Raw genomic sequence first — 13,094 nt, forward strand, 5'->3', positions numbered from 1 at the left:
TTTTCATCTTTTTGCTTACTTTTCTACAATTATTAGCATTCACGTCATTATATAGAAAACATACATGATTCGTTTCCTTAGTTTCTTTTATACAATATATTTTCTATTTGTAGTGCAATCTCAATGACATAATCCTTTAATTTTAAATTTATATTTTCTATATGTAGTGCAATCTTAATCCCAATGACATAATCCTTTAATTTTAAATTTTATAAATAATATTTCATTGTATTGTTGTTTTAGTTAAATCTTAAAAAACAAAGTAATGTATATTTTAAGTAAAAGAATACAAAAATATAAAATATTTACAAAGTATAAAGGAGAAAAGGAGTGTAGGAGGCACATCCCAAAAAATATAAAAAACTAAAAGCCAACAATGTAAAAAAAGAAAAGCGAGTTATATTTACAATTCCTAAAGGTCTTAGATCTTTACATTTAAAATGACAAAAAGTGTGATAAACATAAGACCATGAAGCCACTAGATTTATGATACCTCACAAACCTACTATATACCCAACATTTGATAGAGAAATCACTCAAAGATATATAATCTATGAAATCACTAAATTCACTAAATTTGTAAATACCTTATGAATCTTATTAAATAATCTTTTCTTACTACAGTGAAAACTAGAAAATAAAATAATCATGATTTGGTATAGAGAACACAATGATATGAATTGAAATAAAACATGATAATACAATAAATATGATATGAATCAAAATATCGTAATGGGATAAGTATTTGATAGATAACAAAAAGTTGGATATTAGATCTATATCCTTGATTCTTCTTAACATTAATCAACCAATAAGTTATGTTCCACCTAAAAAATTAATTGTTATTTTTTATTAAGGTAAATTAGTTGTGAAGTGACCAAAAACTCTATACATCAAATGGAACAACTCAAAGCACACACAATATTCTCCTAGGTGGGAGGAAAATACAGTTGCAACCAACTTGCCAAGCTAGAATCAACACAATTGTGTCCAAGTTGCTAGACACAAAAGAGTGCTCAAAGATCCAATCTAAACAGTGTCAAACCCTTCACTCTATTGTGCAATTGGGAGATGGACTTGGGGAGGCTTTTCTTTAATCTTTGAACAATTGTTTAAGATATGTTATCATCCAAGTCCTCAAACCTAGGAGAAGGGAGAGAGGGGGTTCCTTTGAAGGCCCATCCATGGGCACAATAGAAACATAGGAACATCTAGCCAATATTGCCAATCATTGAACAATCATCTCAAGATCAGGTGGATGTGATGTCAAAGTCAAAGGTGAAGTGGATTGAGCAATCTAAATAGAATGTGGGTGGGACACGCCAAAATGAGCTAACAAAACTGAAGGAATGAGACTTTCTAGAGTCATTCCAAACTCATGAGAAATCCCCATTGGGAACATGACTCACCACAAGGAGAATTAGAAGAGAATACCCTACATCTGGAAAATAATTGTTAGCCTAAGAGGAACCATCAACTACAGAGTTAGAAGCATTAATACTCAAGTGATCTTCACAACCATCCCTCCAAAATGTAGTCACATCCTTATGTTGAAAGAGTGAACAATCAAAACTTATTAGATTTTCAATTTATGCAAAAATTTAAAATTCACACACACACATACACACACAAAGATTTAAAGTTCACACACACACACACACACACACACAAAAGACGTCAATGGACCTTTGATTGTTGGTGAAGTTGAAAGGTTCTTAAAAAGCAAATTCGATGGAATGGATACCCCTCAACCCTTAGTTTTTAGCCCAAAAAGTTCGCATGCTCCTATATTAGATAATAAAAATGAATTTATAGACAAACCTCCATCAAGAAAACCAAAAAAAAAACTATTTTAAATACAAATGGTACTTGTACACTCTGAAATCAACTTATTTAAAAAATAATTTATGTACTAAAATCTATATTATTGGTCTTCCAAACCCACTCTTAACTCCCGAACAATATCACCATACTGCGTGTGAACACTCAAAGGCATCCCCATGGAAATTTGAGGATCGAATGAGGCAATTACTATATAATAATAGGCCTATGTGACACGTGGAATAAATAGAATGACCGCCATTTTCACTCACTCACGTGGAGGTGGGGGCCACCAACGGACGGATCATTTTCCAATATGTATGTTAATGTTTTCTTGAAACCAAACGGTCAATCCTTTGGAAATTACAGAGTAAATGGCATATAATAGAGAATTTCTTTTCTAGGGTTACCATCTACACACCCTACAAATAGTTCAAAAGACATTCTAAAATATTTTATTTTGTGAGAATTCCTAACCATTCATATTTAATGTAACAAACTAAAAATAATGAATATGTAAGAGAATGCATCCAAAGGGATTCCATAGTTGAAAGATTTGACACAAGGCAATAGAGCAGCCATAACATCAAACAAAGAATTAGAGTTGAAATCTAAATAGGATATAAAGGTTCCCGGATGTGGATGATTCCACTTAACATATGATCAAGTGGTGCACCGCTAATATAAGATAGTATTAAATCATAGTGTGGAGTTTGGATAGTGGGTAGAAGTCATTTGTGATGGGCTACCTTGGAGCTCTTGTATAGTAATGAAGTCAATTTAAAATGTTATGTGTAGTTAGAGGAGGTGTAGTTTATGAGTGTCAACAAGTTCAAATACTGAAGAGGTAAGGTATATACACCTCATTTTTAGTATAGTTAAGTGACTACCGTAAAGAGTACAGTGTAGTCCCATATTACTAAAGTCATTTGTAGATTCATAAATAGATTGTTTGGTATCATGGACTATAAAAGGATCTATTTCCATTTCCATTTCCACAAGAATTTTATGTAGGTATGGTTCTTCTATGCTTGGGTTCCTCGGAAGGGGCCAAATAACTTGAGGGAGATCCAAAAAGGTGTCTTAATGAATTCAAGAAGTTTGAGACAATAGCGGCTTGTTGCACTTGACGATCTTGATCAATCCAAAGCCAAAGTCTGGGAATTGAAGACAATGTTGCTATGCTTGCAACAAAACCAATCCCATTGCAAAATACTATAGAAGCAAGAATGTGAAGAATACTCCAACATACCAGAAAAATATGATGATAAGGGGAAGGTGAAATTTGAAGAAATCAGAGAGCAGTACAAGAAGAAATGGGTCAAGAAGAGTGACTCTGAGGCAGGAGATGAGTCCACACCTGATTACAGTGCTAGAACCTCATCTGGTAACTAAGCTAAAGCATTCGGCCTTGGGGGAAGCTTTCATGAAAATATTTCAAACCCCCCATTTGAGATCTTATGCTTGATTCCGACAGGTTACAGAGGCATATATGGTCATTGTAGGCATCTAAGATGGATTTCCAGAAGAATCTACAAGTCCACCGAAGATCCTTATGAAATGCAGGGTATCTAGAAGTATTAGGGTTAAGAGCATTTATTGCAATGAAAAGCTAGGTTTTGTAAGGATAAAAGGTGAGTTAATCATTCATTTCTCACCTTGCATTTGAAGCGGAAGAGCCTAAGAGCACAGTGAAGGAGAATTTACAGAGATCTTGAAGTGATATCCAGATTTGGTGTGCGATCTTGAGTTCGGTTGAAAGGTATTTAACTTTGAAACCCTCCTTTTCGATTGAAGCTTGAAAATAGCTACATCTGGCATTGCAACTCCCTCAGTTGTAAAAATCACTAAGTGTGCACATCTGAATTTCAAGAATCATATTCATTTCGATGGAAGATGATCCTGAGAGCACATTTTCAACTGTGCCCTATAGAGTGCTACATATTGAGGATATCAGGGTATATACGCATTGTCCCATTGAGGAATTGGGTAGCACACAAATGTTGAATTTGTACAACAATCAGCTGACAGACAAGAGCTCAGTACTGAAACCTGAATTTCAAGATTTGGAGAGTAAGGGTTTTGCACAGTTTGTCAGATTTCCAATGTTTTATGAATAAGAATGGATTCAGTATATCTTGAGCCAAGTTCATGATGAATTTATCTGGTTGGATAAACCCTACAAAATCACCAGGTCAGTCATTCAAACCATAACTAGATTACGTGCAACCGAAGAACAACCATCCCTAAAATGTGTGAAGAATCAAATTGTGATCAATGCAACTGGATCTAAATTTGACAAAAGAGCAATGACAATCAACAACATTATGGAACATGATATCAAGTTTTCGTCTATGGTTATTGGGTACAAAATCTATTTTTCTAGTAGAGAAAATTCTATTTCTAGTACTTCTATTTATACTCCATGTGATATGATGAGAGAGAACAAGAAATATGATTTTTGTGAATTGCTCTGGAGTGAGCTTATAAAAAATATTAAGAAGATCAAAGAGAATAAGAAAAATCCTTTCAAATTTGGAACACTTCTTCTATGCCTATTTTTCTACTTTATGAAGGAGGTTCCAGGTGTTGGTCCTATGGAATGGGCAATTGATAGACCTGTAGGAGTTCAAATCTGGGAGCATCTATACACTTCTGGTGATTCTAAGGTTCGAAGCAATAATTTATGGGGTTATTTCAAGAACTTTCAGAAGGAAATGCAAGACAAAGAAAGGATACCTAAATCTGTTGTAGAAAAATATCAAGATAATTTTCTTCATGGTAGATACTGATAAGTGTTTGATGGAATGTTTAGAGCCCTAAACCATATGGATCATGCCTATGGGCTATGATGTCAAAGATAAAATTTTGGAACTGTATGCACATCATATGTTGAGCAAACCGGTGGGTTCTAATAAGGAAAGATTCAAAACATACAAGGAGAAAAGTTTAAAACTTCATTAGCAGTTTAAGAAATCGGTAATTCAGAAGAAGCTTGGGAAGGAAGTTGAGGCTTTTGTAGAGAGTATGGGAATTACTAAGGAAGTTGTTCGGAAAGCTGGAGAAGGAAATATTCTCTTTGAGGAGTAGTCTGTGAAGAAGGAGGCGAAACTAGAAGTATCTAAGGCTAAGCTAAGGCAAGTAAAAAGCACAACTCCCTCCTCCAGTCCTGCAAAGTCAGCAAGCCAACCTAAATATTCAATTAATCTATCTGATAATGAGAAGAAGAGAAAGACAATCAAATTTGTGATCGTGGATGAAGAAGAAACCGAATCTGATGAGACTATGAAGGAAGTAAAGGCTCAAACTCCTAAACTTTACAAGATCTCCAATGAGAAGCCTACCGATAAAGCAAGATCTGGTAAGAAACCTAAAGCATCTAAGTTTGATGAAGCGTTGAAGAAAGGAAAATTTACTATTGTTCCTCCTATGACATTAGAGCATATTGTAAATGAGGTTGTTAAGAACGATAATTTGAAACCACTATTTGAGTGGTATGGCAATTTTGATGATTCTGGTAAGAGGACTCTAGAAGAGGCTACTGTAGAATATATTAATGTGTATAGTAAAGCACTGATTGAATTAATGTCTATCATACCCAAACACTTGTTGAAGCTAACAAAGAGCGAGTTTGGAAGGAAGATGAAAGACTGAAGGAATATATGCTAGTTAACTTATGTTCAATCATTACTACAGAGGAGATAGATAGGTTGTTGAAGCTAACAAAGAGCGAGTTCGGAAGCATACACAAGGTAAAAAAAATCATGCTAGGGAAGATCAATGAAGTTGCTAAGGAGACCGAAAATATTTTGACAAAATTTTTGCTAGACAATTGGTATGAAGTAAATAAGGCTAAAGAGAAAGAAGATCATCATCGAGAAGAACAGAACATGATATCTATAGTCAATCTAGAAGCTAAGCGGACAACAAACAATACTTTTGAGCATGCAGAAGTAAGTGTGCAATAAGAAGTTGGAGTAGAAGACACAAGGAAAGCTGGGGAAGGAAAGGACAAGGATGAGAATCCCCCGATTGTTGCAGTTGACCCTCTGGTCATTGAGGTGAATGCAAAAAAAGGAAAAGTGGAAATCAAGACTGAAGTACCCGACTCTGCAGAGGAAGTAAAAGGAAAGTCAATCATTGATGATACAAAATTCGTTCAAGGTTCTATTAACCTGGATTCCTTATCCCCAATTCAAAAGCTACAACTTGCATCGTTTGCCCAAGCCAAAGCCAACAAAGATCTTTTGAAGTTCCATGTTGAGGATAGTATGTTGTTAAATTTGGCAACCAGTGTTCTTGAGAAGTTGATGCCCTCATTTCAAAAGGATATCTCATATACTCCATCAAGGCGATTGAAGAGTTTGATTAATCCTGTTGACAAACATTTTCAATCTTTTGAAAAGTCAATTGAAGAAAAGGTTCTAAATGAATTTAATGCAAAAAGGCTTCAAAAATTGAAAAGACTGATTGTCAAAAAAAAAGTCACATTAGGAGAATGTGGGAAGAGCATGCAAGATGCATTATCCACAGGTGGAAATTTGTACAACTCATGTCTATCCTTGAGAAAGTTCACTGCAGATATTGAGAAGAAGCCTAAGGTGCATGAAAATAAGCTTGAATGAATATCTCAATTAGTTGACTCCTTGAAAGCATCACTGAGTAGTCATGAGAATTAGGTACATCTCTACTTGATAAAACCAGGAGCCTGAACCATGATCGAGAGAATATCATTGGGAGAGTTAGTGAAGTTAGGAGTCTTATTACTCCTAAGCTAGACATTATGAAGAGTTCTTTCAAAAATGCCCAAGATACTCTGGCTAGTGGTGATCCAAGTGATGTGAAGACTGCAAAGGCACAAGCTTACTTTCTTAGTGGGTTCATAGCTATATTGGAGAATCTGCATAAAGGTTGGGACACCCACTTAAATTCATTGAAAAACTCTTATGCTGATATCTTCAAATTTTTGTGAATGTATAAGGATTGTGTGTATAGCATTTCTGTTTTCCGAAACTCTACCTTTGTCATTGATGTCAAAGGGGGAGAATGGATGAGTGAAAATTGTTGATCTTAGGGGGAGATTCGATTCTTAATTCTTTGATTCTTGAGTCTAAAAGTTTATTTTTGGTTTTGATCTGACACTTAGTCATTTTTCACTAAGTGTTGCCATCAATGCCAAAGGAGGAAATTGTTGGCATGAGGCATTCCATTAATGATTAATTGTTGTCATTGAAGGAAAATAGCATCTGGAGAGTCAAATATCCAATTTGCAGTTCGTGATTCCTTCATTCTAGAAGATTGATTGAAGTTCAGTAAAGTCTGGTAAGAATAATAGTGTAATCGGCAAAATGTATAGTTTGGTGATCAGCGGATTATTTTGGTTAAGTATTTTTCTTTGCGAATCTAGGAGGTGTGTTGTGGATATTCAATTCACCTTATTCCACAATTGTGACCTCTATTGTTAATTTTGGTGTTAGTTAGAAGATCTGGTAGACCGTTTTTTCGATATAACAGTATTTTGGTATAGTAACGTGTAAAGATTTGTTGTGCGGATCATGCAAAGTAATTTTTATAACTGTTTGTATGTTTGAGGTCAATAAGGTGACATATGAGAAACATGTGGACATCTTGTTTTGGTTTGGATAGTTGTTTTTGGATCAATTTGAGCCGACTTGGATTACATGTTTCATGTTGTGTGTTATGTGGTTTTTGGAAGCCGACATGGCAATTGATCTATTTGTTGATGCGGATATAAAAAATTGATTCATTTGAGCATTTTTATATGATGGCATGTGTGTGTGATGATAAAGGAATATTGTATGAGTGATTGTGCAAAGTTTTGAATGTGATTGAAGGTTTTAGTGCTCCGGTAAATGACAGAGCAACATAACAGAGTAGAAAGTTAGAATAGTGGAAGAAGACTAATTGAGCTTAACCAAAACTGCTTTTTGACATATTTTGTAATCACCTGTAAGGCACTGAGCCTTCCTCAAGGTTGTAGCCTTTCTTGTTTTTGAGAAATGATCTCTAGGCAGTTTACCTGAATGCATGTGCATTCCCCTCTTGTATTATTATTATACTCCTGATCATAGTATTATAATATTGTGGGTTCCAATCCCACCCTGGTTTTTCCCTTAGCTAGGTTTTCACATAAAAATCTTGGTGTTATGATATTAATGATCTTGGCTTTGTGTTTCTGCATTTACTTTACTTCATTTTCTTAATGTGGTTCTATGATCCGATTATTGAAGTGGATTTTGTTGAACACTGATTCACACCCGCTCCCCCCTCTCATTGTTGAAATCAATGAATATTGAGAGGGGGGGGTGAATCAGTGTTTTGGAATTAACAAATTTCTTAACTTGATTCTTAAACCATCGGATGCAAATGATAAAAAGTAAAGTGCAAAAACTGAAAGTAAACAAGCTCAAAACCATAACACTGGAAATTTTACGTAAAAACCCAGAAAGGGAAAAACCACAGTGGGATAATCGAAACCCACAATATTATAATATTGTGATAAGGAGTATAATAATATTACAAGAGATGAATACACATGCATTTAGGCACACTGCCTAGAGCTCATTGCTCAATTACAAAAGAGGGCTATAACCCTGAGGAAGGTTCACTACCTTATAGAGATTACAAATTATTACAATAATTTTTGAACTAAATAATAGCATCAAATTATGCCAAAAAGCAATTACAGTTAAGCACATTGTCTGCACAACAAATCCACTATGCTCTTCCACACTATCGAATGATAGAGTCGCTTGTTTGCACATGCAATAACCTCTCAAATCATAAACACAACCGTAGACACACAACTAGCATGATTACATCACCTATTTATACAATTCATCAACCTTAACCTTAAGGTCGGCTCAACACATAAGACCTAATTATAAAATTACATAATACAATACATAAATCCATAATCGAACCAATACAATGTCAGCAAGGACATAGCATGGACCCAAATCAAATCCTCAAACACCCAACACCATCAAATAATTTTCCAAGATCATCTGTAACATGCTACACCATCAAATATGTCACATAAAATGAAGAATACCACTGAATATGTCACATAAAACGAAGAATACCACCGGACTAATAAAATCTTCATTAAAACACACCACAATCAATGCGAACCACCAAAACACATAGCACACAATCAGAGAACATCAATAAGCAACACGAATTCCAAATACACTTGCTCAACAAAATCAACTAACAAACTAAAAGATACGCTTGCGAAGTTCCAAATCATGAACTATCTGATACACACACGAACGTCCCAAACACTCTATAAAATCCACAACTCAAGATATCATCATTCCAGAGAAATATGAATCAAATATCACCATTTTGCAACTTAGAACATTGAAAAACCAGTCCACATACCATACCTCACAACTCAACCAAATCACCTCATACCATCATAAAAAATCATACCGAATCAACTAGAGATAAGCATCTCAAAACCCAATAGACCACATCAACGCATCTGCACTCGATCACCAAAACCAACTCTCTGCAACAACCAATTCTCTGCAACACAGGAATATGTTGACATCAATGACAACATATCCCAACAACTCTCATATCCAACAATCTCCCCCTTTGGTATTGATGGCAACATATAAATGTGAAAAACAATCAATGCAAAGAAAGAAAAAAAAAACATCTAACAATCTCCCTCAAAATCACAAGGATCAACTCCCCCTTAGACAAAAAACTCTAAAAAATATGTCAAGTTATTTCACATGCTCTTCTCCCCCTTTGACAACAATGCCAAAGACAAATACAAATTATTATTCATGCATCTCTCCCTCTAAGAAGGACAATCTCTCCCCCTTAGGATAAACTCACAAATATGATCAACTGAACAACACATTGAGTACTCTCCCGGAGCAGCAACACTAACTCATCAATTCGGATAACAGGATAAGACATTGAAGTCCACCGGATCGATGTAGTCCAATGCATCTAGTTTCACCAAGAGGGGTGATCACCCCTAACTTCTCTCTTAGATATACAAATGTCTTTGCAGGAAAAGGCTTAGTAAAGATATTTGCAATATGTTCCTTAGTAGATACATACTCCAATTTGACTTTCTCTCTCAGAAAATGAAACTTGATTGATATATGCTTGGTGTTAGAATGTAACATTGGATTCTTAGACATATTGATAGTGCTAGAATTGTCATGATATATAACAGTAGGCTCATGATAAACAACTCTAATATCCTTCAGCATTTCCTTCATCCAAAGTACCTGAGTATAGTTGGTAGCAGCAACAATGTATCCAGCTTCTATAGTAGATAAAGAGATAGAGTCTTTCTTCTTACTTGTCTAGGCAACCAACTTATTTCCCAAAAAGAATGCTCCACTGGTAGTGCTCTTTCAGTCATCAACATCACCCACCCAATTAGCATCAGTAAAAGCATTCAAAGTGAAATTATCATTCTTTGGATACCACAAACTGTAGTCTATTGTCCCCTTCAAGTATCATCAGTGTTCAACAAAATTGACTTCAATAACTGGATCATACGACCACATTAAGCAAATGAAGTAAAGTAAATGCAAAAACACAAAGCCAAGATCATTAATACCATAACACCAAGAGTTTTACTTGGAAACCTGGTTAAGGGAAAAACCACGGTGGGATTGAAACCCACAATATTATAATACTATGATCAAAAGTATAATAATATTACAAGAGGGGAATGTACATGCATTCAGGTACATTGCCTAGAGCTCACTGCTCAAAAACAAGAAGTGATACAACCCTGAGGAAGTCTCATTTCCTTACAGGTGATTACAAATAAGAATAAAGATATATGAACTGAATAATGGCATCTACATATGCCAAAAAGAAGTTTTGGATAAGCTCAGTTAGTCTTCTTCCACTGTTCTGACTTTCTACTATGTTTTGTTGTTCTGTCATATACCAGGGCACTAAAAACTTCAACGACATTCAAAAATTTGCACAATCACTCATACAATCTTCCTCCATCATCACACACACATGTTATCATATAAAAATGCTCAAATGAACTTTTTTATATCCACATCAACAAAATAGATCAATTCTCATGTTGGCTTCCAAAAACCACATAACACGCAACATGAAATGTGTAATCCAAGTCGGCTCAATTTGATCCGAAACCAACTATCTAGACCAAAACAAGATGTCCACACGCTTCCCATATGCTAGATTATCAACCTAAAACATACAAACAATCATCAAAATTACTCCAATCCACACAACAAATCTTTACACGTTACTATACCAAAACACTGTTATACCAAAAAAATGGTCTACTAGATCTTCTAACTAACACCAAACTTAACATCGAAGGTCAAAATCATGGAATAAGGTGAATTTCATATCCACAACACACCTCCTAGATCCGCAAAGCAAAATACCTAACTAGAATAATCCACTGACCACAAAACTGTACATTCTATCAGTTACACTGTTCTTCTTACCGAACCTTACTGAACCTCGATCAATCTTCTGGAATGAAGGAGTCACGAATTGCAGATTGGATATATGAATTTCCAGATGCTAGTTGCCATCAACGACAACAACTAATCATTAATGCAATGCCTTTTGCCAAAATTTATAATAATATTATAAACATTTAGATGATGGCACAATTGCATGACAACATAACCAAGCATGTAAATCAACCATATATACTCAATCTCTAAGAACCTAATAAATAGACATATTTATATCACAAACCAAGAGTGGTTTTCTAATACAATGGGTCATAATAATGAACCAAATGTGGTAACCCATTTTCAACCCAAATTCAAATGCCCAAGTTGGTCATGGTTTAGAATATGCTCTTATAGCTATTTAAATTTATCAAAGATTCTTTCGTATGCAAATCCTTAATTTGGGTGCCCCATTTTGATATTCAAACCCATTCAAACTTGTCTTATGATTTTTTGTAATTTTGGTGAATCTTCCAACCTCATCTACAAACTCATTTCAATTATTAGATACATCTATATTCTTCTACTCTCTTAATTAACATTGCTTTGTGCTACTCGTTTTTTTGACTAGTAGATATATGACATTGCAAATACCTTGGATAGGTTGTTATAACTAAGTCCTAAAGATCCTTCACCTAGATTGACCACTTGAGAGTGTACACAAAATTGAAGAGTTTAGATAAATTCTTAGGATATAGATAGCTTTTACTCTTTTTAATGAATAAAATTAGTAGCTTTTTTTTTTTTTTTTCCTTTCTGTTGATTGACTTTTCAAAGTTGCATTATGATTGATTAATTACTTTGTTTGAAATTATTATAATGAATACAATAGATATCTTGAAATAATAGCTTACATGATATCAAATCATAAAATATGTGTTCAATAAGACCTCAAGAAGAAAGGTAAATGTGGCCAACCAGCCATATTTAAATATTTGAATTTTATTTTAAGGTACAACAAATTCACACTATAACGATTTCCTTGCAACTATAGTCTTATCTTGAATTAGATAAGAGACTAGACCAAATTATATAATAAATAAATGAATAAGGTAATATAGGGATGTGATAATTATATAGGGAGGTTGAATGCATAAAGAAATGTAATATTAAAGGTAAGACAAGACTATAAACATAGAGATTTGTGTAGATAAAATTGAATAAGGGTGAGTGTAAGATTTATGTGGGCCAAACAGTGCCCTTAAGTGATATTGAAAATGCTAACAAGTACACTTAAATAATTATACATAACAAATTGTAGGACTTATCTAAATCCGTGTATAAAAATGCAATGAGTCCCATATCCATGTGTATTAAGAAAGGGATTACTAATTCCATTGCAACCAACTATAAAATCAAGGCCATCTATATAATTAGAATCAAATATTGGTGGTTTTATTCATTTGGACTCTTCTTTTGGACATAATTAATTTTTTTAAATCATAAAGACTAACTTTTGTATTTGATGAATGAAACCTAAAGTGTAATACAAAATGTTTTGGCTAATTTTTTGGAATAATATATTATTGTAAGGTTTGATTTTCTCTTTATTTTGGTCTTATTTGCTATGGTATTTTTCTTGAATGAAGATATGATCACAATATCATGTTTAAATATTATTGAAACTATTGTTTATTTAAAAGGAAATGATGTTGTAAAATATGCAATTAAGATTGTTTATTTAAAAGGAAATGATGTTGTAAAATATGCAATTAAGATTGTTCACACAATTAAACATTCATATGTGAATGAACCCATGTA

The sequence above is a fragment of the Cryptomeria japonica genome, chromosome 1 (genome assembly GCF_030272615.1).
Source record: "Cryptomeria japonica chromosome 1, Sugi_1.0, whole genome shotgun sequence".
Taxonomy (NCBI): Eukaryota; Viridiplantae; Streptophyta; class Pinopsida; order Cupressales; family Cupressaceae; genus Cryptomeria; species Cryptomeria japonica.